At 44.7% G+C, this 14,477-nt stretch overlaps 2 pseudogenes; both read right to left on the minus strand.

Annotated features, from left to right (window-relative positions):
• The window catches only part of LOC144120089 (membrane metallo-endopeptidase-like 1), a 152,915-nt pseudogene that overhangs the window by 94,752 nt on the left and 43,686 nt on the right, over positions 1 to 14,477 (minus strand).
• Positions 1 to 14,477, minus strand: part of LOC144118801 (membrane metallo-endopeptidase-like 1) — a 61,145-nt pseudogene that overhangs the window by 15,621 nt on the left and 31,047 nt on the right.

Consider the following 14,477-nt stretch of genomic DNA (forward strand, 5'->3'; position numbering starts at 1 on the left):
ACTGCGCGACTAACTCGAATGCCGTACGTTCAGGTGGCTGTCATATTGCTTCAGGACAAGCAGTAATGGCTGATAAAAGGACATTGATTCTGCAGTGTAATTGCCATGCATAACGAGCAGCAGCCTGGACCTCCGCAATAAATAAAGTATGGTTTGGTACAGCACAGCCCTATCAGAAACATGCGAGGCAAAAAAAAATCAGCGATAACTTTCACAAATTTGAGGAGCTTGAGAAACTCTTTATATGGTGATACCCGCCACGCATGGCCATAGCAGGTTTGAAAACGCCGAACGTTGAAAATGATCTGAGTGATTGTACGCGCCCCTTTTTAGTGATTCGTTTCTTACCTCCTATTAAAAGCTACAAAGGTTCCAAGCAGCTATATTTGCAAATTTATTCGGCGGCTGCGATGACGGTCGTGAAGACGTTGGCGACTACATTTAACGGGGATCCTCGCATGAATAGAGAAATATGCACGCAGGCGTGGAGTACTCAAGAGAAAGCTGCCGTTACACTTGGTATAGGCAGACTAACGGTTAACTTTCATATCCCCCTTCCCTGAACAAATACATTCTAGCCTCACTAAAGTGTGTCCTACGGTATGAGATATAGTTCACACTGTAAAACATCTTATGAGTTATTTCACAGCACCCAGAAGGCAGTAAAGCTCATCGCAGCTTTTTCATCTGTTACCGCCAACCCATTTTCGTTGGAAATACAAACAATTGATGACGATACTGATGAACATGCAATAACTCGGTGTGAACTGTTAATATAGCGAACAAAACGTATGACAGAATTTTCTGTCGTTTTCCTGTCGTGCGACACAACTCTATGTCGGCCGACAAGCGATCTTGTCCGGCGTTGTGTAGCGTGACAGAGCCTCGTGTCTTGGGTTCTGTCGCACGACAAAGGTGTCAGTAGTAGGTGTGCTGTAGACATGGAAATTAAAGCAAATGACTTCAAAAACTTTCGTTTCTCATTCGCAACATTATTTTGAAGTGGCGCAGCCGGTTCTTACCTGTACTGGGCAGGGCTGTGTTCGTGGTACTTGATCAGCTGCCTGAGATAACCTGGCCGGATGTTGCTGCACCATACCTGCTCGGATAGCGACGCCCAACATTCACATGCATCCTCGATACATCAGAGAGAGAGGATTAAATCATACGAAAGGGTGCTGAACGGAAAAGCAACGGCCCGGTAATGCATCTACCATTGCGTTTGAGAGGAACAACAGCTTTATTACCGACAGGTGCTCCAGGCCAGGTAAGCGAGTGTCAATGTTTCCGCATTCGTCTTTTAGTAGTCTCTTGTACGCCTGCAAAATTAGGCAGTTGTTTATATATGCGATCGCCTTGTACATGCCCAGCTGACTTCTCTCACTGGCTAGGGAACGCACACTCGCACGCTTCCCCTCCACCACCACACAAACACAGCACGCACGATATGTCTGCAATGCGATGCGTGTTGTGGGTTTGAAACTAAAACATTAGTGCTGGAGCTATGATGCCAGCCGTCCCCGAAAAGAAGGAAAGTATAGAGAAATGCTTCTCTTCTTTCAATTTGCGGTGTTAATATGTGGCGAAATAATAGCTTGATTATTTAAAGGCTGAAGGATAATTGATTCGAAAGAAGAAAGCGACCACATGCTGCCGCTGGGATCCTAATCCTCGACCTCCTCCCATACTGCGCTCTATAGTGTGCAAACGACTTCTACCCTGAGTCTCCCCAAATCATTTACAGAAATATACAAGTTTTTATATTTATTTGTACTTCCACTACCACTAACGTTCCAGGGAGAATTATTATGGCATAATAAACAGAAGGTAAAAACGACCCTGTTGCAAAACCCAGTACAACTGGGAACCAGTACCCCAGTGCCATGCCTGATTATGGGCCCAGTGACACTGCACACTGGGACACTCGCACACTGGGACACTCGCACACTGGGACACTCGCACACTAGGGCACTCGCACACTGGGGCACTCGCACACTGAGGCACTCGCACACTGGGACGCTCGCACACTGGGACGCTCGCACACTGGGACACTCGCACACTGGGACGCTCGCACACTGGGACACACCGGAGCTAGCCCTCCAGACTAGACCACTATAATGCAGCTCATGCATATGGTAGGTCTATGTGCCCACAAGATGACTATTCATAACTAGTTAGAACAGTTTATTCATACAACCTTCATCCGCTTCCCCTGCCTCGCAACCTGGGCAAACAGGTCCCGCACTGCCTTCCGCGGATTATACTTGCGCTTGTCCGAAGGCTTCTCACTTTCAATTTCTTCGATTGCTCTGTCAATAACAGCTGAAATAAAATCCAGAGCATTTCCCAGTTAAAACTTCAGAAGAAAGAGAGCCAATGCAGCAATGCATATAAGTGCAATAATTACTGCACTTTCCGAAGTGCGCGCCTGCTTCAATATTTACTGCCGAACATGACCTTGCTGCGCTCCGTCAAAGACCAAGTAGTACTATCAATTTTCTTGATATCAACTGTAAACCAAACAGTATATATGACTTGCCCATCAAGACTTCAACTTTGGCCGGTGCTGCCCGCAGCTTTGCAACGCTGTCCAGAGTACGCCTGCAGGGCTTGCCGGCCAGGCACCTCTCTTTCATTTCAGCAGGCGTCCATAGGTATCGTGCCATTTCCCTGGCAACTTTGTCTTCACTTTTTGTCTTCATTATGTAATTAAATTCCTTTTCCGGCATCTTTATGCAATTTGCGAGATGAAACTGGAAGTAGAATGCAGATGCAGTACATGAGAAAATGTGAAAGATGGGTGTTGTCGCCAATGAGCCATATAGTTCTTTGTGGGTGGAGGGTAGCATGATAAAAAGGCTTTAGTTCATGGGCTTTAATACCCCAAAATGACTCAGGCTATGAGATACTGCAGTGGAGGGCTCTGGATAATATCGGCCACTCGAGGTTTTTTAAGAGGCACTGACATCGCACAGTACACCGCCCTCTAGCATTCTGCCTCCATCAAAATGCGACCACCACAGTCGCATTCAAACCCGCGTCTTTCAGGTCAGCAGACGAGCGCCGTAACCATGAGCCACCGTGGCGGCTAACCCAATAAAAAGTTACTTCCATTGTCACACTAGCTTGTTCGTCTTTTACCTAAAGCATTACCAAGTTAAATTTTCCCACCACATTACGCTTGTATTCTTATGTAATGCTAGCATGCTTTGCACAGCTCGGTGCCACTTGAAGCTGTGCATGAGGTTTGCTGCTCAAGACGAGATGAAGATTTCTTTGCAATGGGGAATGCGAAAAGCACAGGACAATGATCTTGCATAACTAGCACCAGAAGCCGTAATTCCACACGTTCTCGACACCAGAAACGTTTTCCTTCACAACACTACTCTAAGCGATGAAGGCTGGGTTCAGTGCAGCAGCAACCCAATAACATGAGGGGGTTAACATCCTAACGGTGATCAATAATGGTTCATCCACAATGGCAATGCAAACACACAGCATGTTAGCAGGCTGTTCAGCTTTGATGCTGCAATGCGGAGGACACCGTTTTCTTCTCGTGCAATAGTTTCAGATGAGCAATTCTGCAATACACTAGCACCTAAAGCCATACAACAATCTTTAAAAAGGCAGGAACCGGTTCCAATAAGTGTTGGACTACAGTATCCAGGCTTAAATCTGGCGTAAGTGGTAACAATCAAGCCCATTATTTAGTAGAGTAAGAGGTCTCCCCCCTCGTATTCAACGCTGTCTGCAAAAAAGCAAGCAAGGCACCAATGGGGGCTTGCTTTTTTGCATACTGATGGAAAAAAATAGGCTACACTAAGAAACAGATGACACAACAAAATGAGGTACGCAGGACAAGTGCGTATTCCCTAGTGTAACGCGTTTTTTCCACTAATATGCAAAAAACGACCATATTCAAAAATACATGCACTCTGCACATTAAATCACATCACAGCAAAACCTTAAACGCCTAGCTGCAACTTACGTTTCCATCCAACGCCTCAAAAGGTTGTAAAGAATGCTGCCCCTGAACAGAATTGGAGGCCACAGAAGCATGGTCCAAATCTGCAAAACCAACAATAAGTGCCATTAGTAAAGGCACTGATTGAAGCACTTCAAAAAATAGTTATTTTTCTGATGTACAACTAACAGTCCCCTCCTTATGTAGCAGTGGACAGTTTGAAAACTGTGCTTCAGGATATTCCACTCCCTCATTGCTGTAACATTACAGACTTCCCTCACAGTGTTAAAAAGTAAACACTATAGGTGCACAAAAATTTCCAATCACCTCGAATAAGCGTGCTGGTGCTAATGCACCCACTAAGCGGTCTTTTTGAAAACAGGCAATGTTCCCAAATTAATAAACAAACATAGCATAATCATGCAAAATTTGGTGACAAGGGCACTCTAAATTACAAATATGGAAGAAATCAATAAAGCCGCCGTTTCATATCAGTACAATCAATGCAATGGGGAACATAACAGCCGCAATTACATCTCAATCTATGTGCAGTCGCCGCAGATCTATCATTCATAAAGCAACCAGCCTGAAACTTACTGCCAATATCGAAAGATATCTGCTGCCTGCTCCTTAACCCTGTAATGTACCAGCTGCGGCCACCCTATTCCAGCAAACTTCAACGTCTCATCCACCCATCTAACCTTCTTCCCTTCCCTCCTATGCCTGTCTTCTCTTGGAATCCAGTCTGTTGCTGTTAACAACCATCAGTTATCTTGCCTTCACATTACATGCCTTGCCCATGCTCATTTCTTCTTGACTTCGGATGGGGTACCATTAACCCGGATTTGTTCTATGACCCACTCTGCTGTCTTCCTCTCTCTTAACGTTGCACCTATCATAGTCCTTTCTAATTGGTGCATTCGTACAAGACGTTGTGGCCAAGCACTACACCAGTGTGGCCAAATCCTAATCTGATGAGGTAGTGAGTTATTCGTTCTGGTTAACAAGATCAGACCACAACCTAGGTCTGGCTATACAATTGCATCGATAAGTGAATTTTTTTATCCAGTGGGGAATTGAGCAGCACCACGATTCGTACCCTAGTACTTTTGCACATGAGGCAGATGCACTACCTCTATGCTATCGCTTCACAATTACTTTGAACAACGAATGCATCTAAAATCAAACACGATTGCGCGTTATACTGAACTATAGCTGGCAACCTGCCCCTTTCAAGTTGATACCTCATGGGTTCATGCTAAATGCACATTCGTCCATCCCTTAAATACCACTGCCAGTGCACACACACGTTTGTTCACATTCGAATCCACGTGAGTAGTATATTCTTGAAGATGCTGGACATAACTCCTCCTTAAAGTCGGTGTCCTGGACACTTCTGTGCAAAAGGACATTTCAATAAATGGCTGGGTCTAAGTCATCATGAGGAAAACCGGCCAGAAAAGCTGTTTTAAGGAATGAATGTTTAATAGGGCAGGAACGTAGGCGCTAGCAAAAAGGGTTCGGCTTAATTTACAGAGAACGCAGCACGCTCTGGAAAAATTATAGGTGTAACGTTAAGAGAGTAGCATTGGTATGTAAGGGAGTGATTAATGTGTACTTTGCATGAACCCATGAAGTGCCAAATTGAAAGAGGCAGGCTGCTAGCTATAGTTCAGTATAACATGTAATCTTGTTTGATTTTGGATGCGTCCTTCGTTTCGAGTAATTGTGCAGCGATGGCACAGAGGCGCTGCATCTGCCTCGCATGCAAGAGTACCAGGGTTAGAATGCTCGTGCCACACAATCCCCCCCCCCCCGGATTAAAAAAAAAGTTCACTTATTAATGGAATCGTACAACTAGGCCTAGGGTGCGGCCTGATCTTGGTAACCAGAAACAACGCACTCCCTCAAGAGAATAGGATTTGGCCACCCTGGTGTTTGGCCACAACCTCCTGTATGAATCCACCAATTAGAAAGGGCTATGATAGGCGCAACCTTTAAAGATAAGGAAACAGGCAGAGTAGGTCAGAGAACAAATGCGGGTTTAATGGCATCCTAGTCGAAATCAAGAAGAAATGAGAATGGGCAGGGCATGTAATGAGAAGGCAAGATAACCGATGGTCCTTAAGGGTGACGGACTGGATTCAAAGAGAAGGCAAGCGTAGCAGGGGGCAGCAGAAAGTTAGGTGGGCAGATGAGATTAAGAAGCGTGTGGGGATATGGTGGCCGCAGCTGGAAAAGGATTAGTTCATGGTTTATGCGGTTTTAACGTCCCAGAGCGACTCAGGCTATGAGGGACGCCGTAGTGAATGCCTCCGGAAATTTATACCACCTGGAGTTCTTTTACGTGCACTGACATCGCACAGTACACGGGCATCTAGAGTTTCGCCTCCATCCAAATTCGACCACCACAGCTGGGATCGAACCCGCGTCTTTCGGGTCAGCAGCCGAGAGCCATAACCACCGAGCCACCGCGGAGGAGAATACAAGGTGAAAGTAGCATAAGTACAACACAAGTAAAAGCATTAGGCTATTGCAAAGGTATGCGCTCTTCTCTCAGAAGAGTCTCAAGGTTTTTTGTTGTCTCCAGCAGCTCTTTCTCATGTTCTTCAAATGCAGCCTTCACGGCTGCTGCCAGGCCTGCACAACAACTCCTGCGTTCAGGGCTTTCCCTGGCCTCCTCAGCTGCTGTCATTTCCATGCCACTTCCTTACGTACCCGAAAGGCTTTCGGCCGGGCTCTCTGGGTCCTTGCACTGAAAGGTCATCGTAAAAAAGAGCAATTGAATATTTTTGTAGCCATAGCTACACTACGCCAGCCACATCGCGAGGTCAGTGTGGCTGCACGCTGAGCCGTGGCACCATCGCTCCGCCAGGTGTGCGCACAAGGGAGGAGTGCAGAGGGGGAGAAAGTGAATCCACGTCCCGGGACGAAGAGCAAGGAACGCCCAGCGAAATGCAGTGGCGAAAGACTGACTTTGTAATTCAATTGAGCAAGTTCCACTCGGCCAGCTGTAGCTGTGGCGTCACTCCAGGTTTAACCAGAGCTAAATCACAGCCATTTTTTATTGCCAAGTCGCGAAAAGAACATGAATCTGCATTAGCCTGAAAAAAGTGTCGGCTGCATACCAGAAAGTTTGCACGGGAGCTGTCCAGAGATCAAACAGTAAAAGTTAAGATGAAGATGGTTATCTCAGTAACTACATTTTGAAGAATTTGGCTAACTGTTTTTGTGTTTCCAGTTTTAATTTGGTAGCCCGACTATGTTGTACACATGGCCAGGCTGCCAAACCAAATTGGCTACACATGTATAACTATGCAATTTCATGGTGAAGATTGCACAAAATGGAACTGAATTCTGTAAGTCCTCATTTTCAAAATAAATTATAAAATCATTTGCACTCTACCCACCAGGCAGTGCCAAATGCTATCATTAACCTGTCCCCGACTTCCAGCGAGTGCAGTGATTACGAACACCCTTCTTGTAATGCACTTAATGAAAAGATGCAGTCCAGCACATCACTTCTGCTACAGCATCACGTTCTAATAAGCAGCACAGAGCTCGTATCATACAGTAAAACCTCGTTAATTCGGCCCGTATTAATTTGGAAATTTGCATAGTTCCGACTTCTGCTGGAGTCCCGCCAAATACTTATGCAAGTCTAAGGCATCGAAAGCTCACTTATTCGGACAGCGCAGGGCTGACATCAGTTACTTCCGACAGGCCACCGAAGGGGCGCCGTGTTGAGATATGACATGATTGACAGGCAATCATCCAGATATTCATCCACAGGCTTGAATTGCATATTACGTTGTCTCCTGCACCCCTGCGATGTGTGCGCAAAGGCAGGCATGTTGGCGGTCGGCAGGATCCCGTCAATAGGCCGAGAGTCCAGCTGCATAGTTTCGTTTTCAGAGCTTTGTCGCCAGCTCACAGCAACGGCGACTATCTTCTGCGCACATTAGCAGGCCATCCAAGCCACACACAGTTTGGTACCACGGCTGCCTTATTGCTAAACTTCTTTGTGTTTGTTTTTAAGGAGTCTCGCCTCTCCGACGTCAATGTGCACTTCCCTCACTTCCATCCGTGTGGTATTTATTTTTCATGCTCACCGAAACTCCGCGCTTGTCATGTGCTATTCGTAGTTTGTGCGCTGAAGCCTCCCCACATGTGGCACCACATGCAGAGAAGCTCTACCGTTATTATTTTGAACTCTGAAAAAAGCCATGGTTACCCTTACCATTGTGAAGCAATTCTGCTTCTGCCACTCCTGATGGCTTGCATGCATTAAAACATTTGACATAACTATGAGAAATCGCTGTTGTCAGGCAGTTGTAGCCTCGAAAGGAGGTTAACAATTGTCCAGGTTCCCTCCAAATAAATTTTGCTTTCATGCAAACTGTTTTTTGCAGTTTTGGAAGGAGCATTCGATAATTAGACATTCGGATGATTCAGGTATTTGTTCCACTCCTCTGAAGTCTGCATTAACGAGGTTTACTGTACAAAGGAGGTTTACTGCCCAGTATGCGTCTTGCATACTGGGGAGGTATCCACTCCCTCCCTCCTTGCACTCAAGGCAAACTAAACTAGTCATTTCAGAGCACTCTAGAGCGCTATTAAAAGAGTCTGCACATTCAGCTGGTTGAAGACGGACACTTGGAACAGATTCGGGTGGCTTTCCCCGAGCGGTCACTTATCTCTTAGGAGTGCCTCGACGCATGCAGACTTTCTTAACCCTTTATAAGGAGCAAGCTATGTAAGATTTAAATTACATCACTTTCAAGCCTTTTTGTGACTATTAGATTTACAAAAAATGGGGACAACTTCGTAAAAACACCTCAAATGTGGCACATATCCTTACCTTAGTCTTTTAGAAGTAATAGACAACTTTTATTAGAGTTTAACATTGCTTCGAGATGTATTACGAGGAAACTGACTATGGAAAAAGCTCACAAGCTCAACAATTTTTTTCCCTCACGACTGATGTCGTCGAACTGCATACCCGAACTTGTAAAAACACTGAACATCAAGGAGGTCTCTAAGCGTAATATAAAACACACTTAATATCTCGTTTGGCGCTGGTAGTATTCTGCACTCAAAAATATGAAACGCAGGCGCATTGTTTTCCATTTCCTAGCACCTGAAGTAAGTGGGACACATATCCCGCTGCTGAACAAAAGGTTCAAGTGTTTTGCATGTTCTGGATCCCATAAGTACTCCCACCAATCCAAGCACGGTGCTGACAACATTGGCAAAGCGATGGTGGCTGCAAGGTGACTACGTGACAGCGTACTTCATGTTCTATGTTAAATTCTATGAATTATGTTGATCACCGCGTAGCGACGACAGGAAGGAAGCAGCCACAGCCAGTCGTGACAGGAAGTAGATGCAAGGGAACGGAAAACGTCAAGCGGGATTCCAGTCAAAACTTCAAATTTTGGCGAAGCAAATATCGCTGCTCCATGGAGCAATCCATGATCAATGCCTGATCCTGAACTGCCACTGGAACATACAACTCTCACTCCCATTCTGCCACTGGAACACAATTGCTCTAAACAGAGCAAAAAAACTTGACCCGGATCTCCCATTTTAATTCCACGTTCATGCTTGAGTTCTGCACAAATTTCAAGCAAACGAAGTTCATCAGTATGTGCTGCAGCCTAAAAATCTTTCTTTGTTGTGCAGATAAAAGATTCTACTCACCGCTTCAGTACACCCCGAATCGCCAAAGGTTTTCATAATTTCGGTCAGCTCATTCCTGGAAGCCTGGCGCATCAGCTTCTTTTTCTCTCTCTCAGACACCCCTTCAGGTGGCTTGATCACACAAAGAAAAAACAACTATAAAGTACAAGACATTGAATAAAATGCACAAAATACATATTGTAGACAAGATGTTTCAACTCAGAAAAGAGTTGGTCTAGACCCGCAGTGCAAATATATCATAATCATGTATGTAAATATGCAAATACTGCTTCCTTGGATGCACACTCAACAATTGATAAACGTCCATCCTATGACAGCAGATTCTCTTGAGCTTCAAGAGACACTGAGGATTAACTGAAGTAGGCCCTTTCATTACATGCACTGCTCCAATAACAAAGGGGCTAGAATCCTGAAAGCCTAGATATTGTTACCTAAAGAAGGCCGAAATTCGGGCAACACCATCACATGCCGGTTTTGTAAGCAAGCTGCAGTATTAGTGCAGAGATTTAGCACACCAGAGACGTACTAGAAGATACCTATACCAGTTTTGCATACGTGCAGTGGTCCCACCTGGCCATGCATGCGCCGCAGCACAAGCGCAGCTCCCGTAGGTAAAACCAGTATGCACCACTGCTAGTATGTCTCTCGGATACTACATATCACTACTAATACTGAATTTTGTCACGGCTTCCCAAGTCCAGGCTACACTAGCATACACTTTCATGGAGCCCTTTTCAGAGTTGATACAAGCGTATCAACTCACAAGAAAAGAAATTGCATTTTTAAGTGCTGTTAACGCATAAATTAAAACGTTGTGATGCAGAACAAATATCAACTTTGCAGAAAGAGCAAAAATCAAGAATTATCAAGGACAAAATTGGGTGGAGTTAATTGTCCTCGGTGTTCCTTCAAGGTGCTCATCTTTGGGACTACACCAATACTGCTAATATTCCAGACAACAAATTGCAATGCCAAAATGCAATTAAAACCCAGCTGAAAAAGTCCATTGGTTCTAGTTCTAATTCCAACTGGTATTAAGTGGAACCAATTAGAGTTACTGGGTTCTAATTGGCAACAGCTTGTCCTGCTGGTTTTGCCAACTGATGTTAACTGGAACCAGTTGGAGTCACTTAGTTCTAATTGGTTGGCTTGTTCAACTGGATAAATCTAATTGGTTCTTGAGATTTCAATGGGTTACAGAGGTTTCAGGTGGTCGGTGTCACAGCTACACATTGCTTATTATTAACATACAACAGTGAACTAAAGAGGTTTCTGTTAAAAGGTACTAGCAGCTTTACCTGCTGAACTGTTTTTATCATTTTCACCACCACCGCATGCATGAGTAAATGAAATAATTTTGCCCAACGGACAAGTGTCACTCGCTTTAGCAGGAGGGTCCCAATAATGGAGTGTATAAGTGGAAGCAAAAGTGTCTTCTGTGGATATGTATTGAGCTTGTGTTCCTTGTGTGCGATGTTTTTGTGATGGTTTGTTTTGCTTCGCTTCCCTAACAGTGCAATTCTCATAATTTAAATTCCTTGTAAAATTATGGCACAAGGCAGAATGCTCCCTAGTGGTCCTGGAAGAAAATATAATTGGTTCTAGTTGGAACAAATTAATTTTTGACGGCACTGAAACCAACTGGAACCATTTGAAAGCATGCCCAATTGGTGTCCGAAAACCTAACTGGTCCCAATTGGGAAAAACTGCAATTGGAACCAATGGACTTTTTCAGCTTGGAATGGCATCAAGCAGCTTCTTCCAAAAGGTTTAATGTGAGCACAAGGTGTACATACTATCAAAGGCATCAACACATTTATGGCACTGGATAACATTGCTAACAAAAATTCATTCGAGAAATTGCTTGCTTAAGTAAATTAAATTATGCATTTTTTCCAGCAAGAAGCACTCAGCGAATTCAAAACAGTGCTGTGGAAAATGAACGACGAGCAAATACTCACCAAAATGTTTTTCTTCACCTTTCCCAAAATGACTCGTGGCACTGCGGCCCCTGATGTTCTGAATTGGCTTATTAGCCCTTCAAGCGAATCTAGTAAGAAAGATTATGCAGAATGGTTGAAATGCGGGCCAGTTGGTTCATAGTAACTTGAGAAAAATCATTGACAAAAGACAAGGGGACAAAAGAAGGAGTGTACACGCCACAACGACAGGACTGTCAACTTGTCAAGTTGAAATTTCAGTCGCTGTGGTGGGTACACTCCTCTTGTCCCTTGTCTTTTTTGACTGGTTTTTTTTCAAAGTAATAAGAAACATTACACAAGAAGGGGAAAAGGGGGGAGGTGATATGAAAGGTAGCTAGGGAGACCAGCGCGCTGGCACATACGAAATATATTAGGCAGAAACGAACTTCTCGTCTATAGCGAGATTCTACACTTGGGATTTTTTTTTCACATCGATTGTGAACTGAACGGTACCTGCATGCAGTACTTCAATGATCTAGCCGAATGGCTATCTCCGTAGCTGCTACTTCAGCAACACGTGGCGAGCATGCAGGTTCAAGATGTGCAGCCATTGTCGATAGTACACCTCTAAATTTGCCCTTTACTCGCTAACTGAACATTAAGTGTGTGAAACATCAAAACCCATCTTTCAATTACTACGTGAAGAGTGTGAAATACAATGCAAACGTATTGAAATGACACTTACCTGCCAACAAAACCACTGTTGCAGGGAAAAAGTTTTCACCGCTCCCGTCACAGTCCACCCAATACGCGGAAACAGTTTTATCTTTCCTGAAATCCTGCGCGTTGGACGGATGGAACTGTTTTACAAGTTCCACCGGCAAGACTGCGCGTTCGCTGTCTTCGGTGTACTGCACGCATGCGAACATATTTAGCTGCTAAATGACGAGTCAGAAAAACCACTACTTGCTGCTGTTGCCGCCAAAAAAATGCCGTTCTAGCCTCGAGGCCTGCAGCAGCTCATATAGTGCGGCGCTGGCATCGTTTTTTTCTTCTTGATGTGAGTTTTCTGTACAACACTGCGTAAGACGTTAGTATACGTGGATCACTATGTGAAATTTGCCTGTGAATTGTAAATAACAGAAAACAAGATTGTAATTTTTTCCTATTGTTTCGGTTTCGGAAGCAAAAATCGAACATTTTTATGGCACACTTTCTGCTGTTACCTAGCTGCAGTGAGCTAGCTACAGCTGAAAATTTTCAACTTCCAGGAATAGCAATGGCAGTTTCATCCTCTCCAGCTAGGAATTGACTGGAAAATTATTTCTGACCTGTAATTATAGTGTGTACATTTTCGTTTTAGCGTAGCCTGACAGCTACCGTTGCCAGGCTTACCAAGCCAAATTTGCCGTACGGTAGCAATTGCCGTAGTTACCGTACGGTAGAGCTAAAGCACACGGGTACACAAGCAACACGTTTTCATGGGTTTGTATCTATAAATTCTTATTAGCTGAAACCATGTCCCGCAGATAGCTTCAGGTTCTTACAGAGCTTGGCGTTTGACCTAGCCTTGAGAGGGACTGCGATTTGGTGTCACACGATTATTCTGGCTGATTGCAATTGGCTCAGCCCGCTGGAGGGATGCAGAAGAATACACTCGCAACAGGTCACACATGTTGGGTGTTGATCACAAATTAAATAGCGGTAGGGGGTGGGGAGTTGAACAGGAAGAAAATATGTAAATCGGTCTTCACCTTTAATTGTGTCAGAGCGTATATGTGCCAGAAGCTACGCACAGAAGCTGTCAATTAATTGCGCGTGCTTTGCTCGATGCGCATTGCCGATGACATCACGAGAGTTCCAAGAGAAAAAAGCCAGGTCAAGCACAATCCTGTCTGTTTAGTGGTCAGTTAAATGTGCCCGGCCGTCTCTCCGATTCGGATAGGCCCACTTAATTTACTCAAGAAGAACGCATTCTGAAGATCAGCTTTTTACCGCCGCGGTGGCTCAGTGGTTATGGCGCACGGCTGCTGACCCAAAAGACGTACGCGGGTTCAATCCCGGCAGCGGCAGTCGAATTTCGATGCACGCGAAATTCTAGAGGCCCATGTACTGTGCGATGTCAGTTCACGTTAAAGAACCTCAGGAGGTCGAAATTATCCGGAGCCCTCCACTACGGTGTCCCTCACAGCTTGAGTCGCTTTTGGGACGTTAAACCCCAGAAAACCAAACCAAACCTTTTTTTTAACAAGATGAAAGACACGATATGTGGACAAGGGCGACAACCTATACAGCTCTCCTTTCTTACTCTGGAGAACAGCGACTGTGACATTGATCACGTAATATATTTGCAATCCATCGGTTGCACTGCTCTGTGTCCGGCAACTGAATCAATCTGCCTCAAGGAGAAGACGCACGGGTGCACGTGCATGTTTTATCTACGGCAGAAATTCTTTTTTCCACGTTTACCATGATTCCTGCCTTGCGGCCCTACGAACGTATAACAGGCCGATGGAATAATGTGCGAGAACATGAGACACCTGAATTCTTCGGTAAAGAACATCGACAAAACAAATGGCACTGTTGTACTTGCGAAAAAAAGTTTTTTGTTCACACTGAAGTATTAGTATACTATGTTGTTCCAGAGCGGCATAATGGCGTGTTAGTCAACCACGTCGCCTTGTCATCTTAGAAAACAAGCCTGCTCATGCAATTAGAGGATATGGATTAGCGATAACAGCTAGCACACGCGCTCTCGAAGTGACTTTTACAACTGACGTGCATCTGCAAGTGTTGGAAATGCTCATGTGTATACGTACCTGCTTTTGGTGTACATAGGTAAAACTTTGGCGCGTGTTCTTCCAAAACCACGCCGTCTGTTCATTTTA

This window comes from Amblyomma americanum, chromosome 2, assembly GCF_052857255.1.
Source record: "Amblyomma americanum isolate KBUSLIRL-KWMA chromosome 2, ASM5285725v1, whole genome shotgun sequence".
Taxonomy (NCBI): Eukaryota; Metazoa; Arthropoda; class Arachnida; order Ixodida; family Ixodidae; genus Amblyomma; species Amblyomma americanum.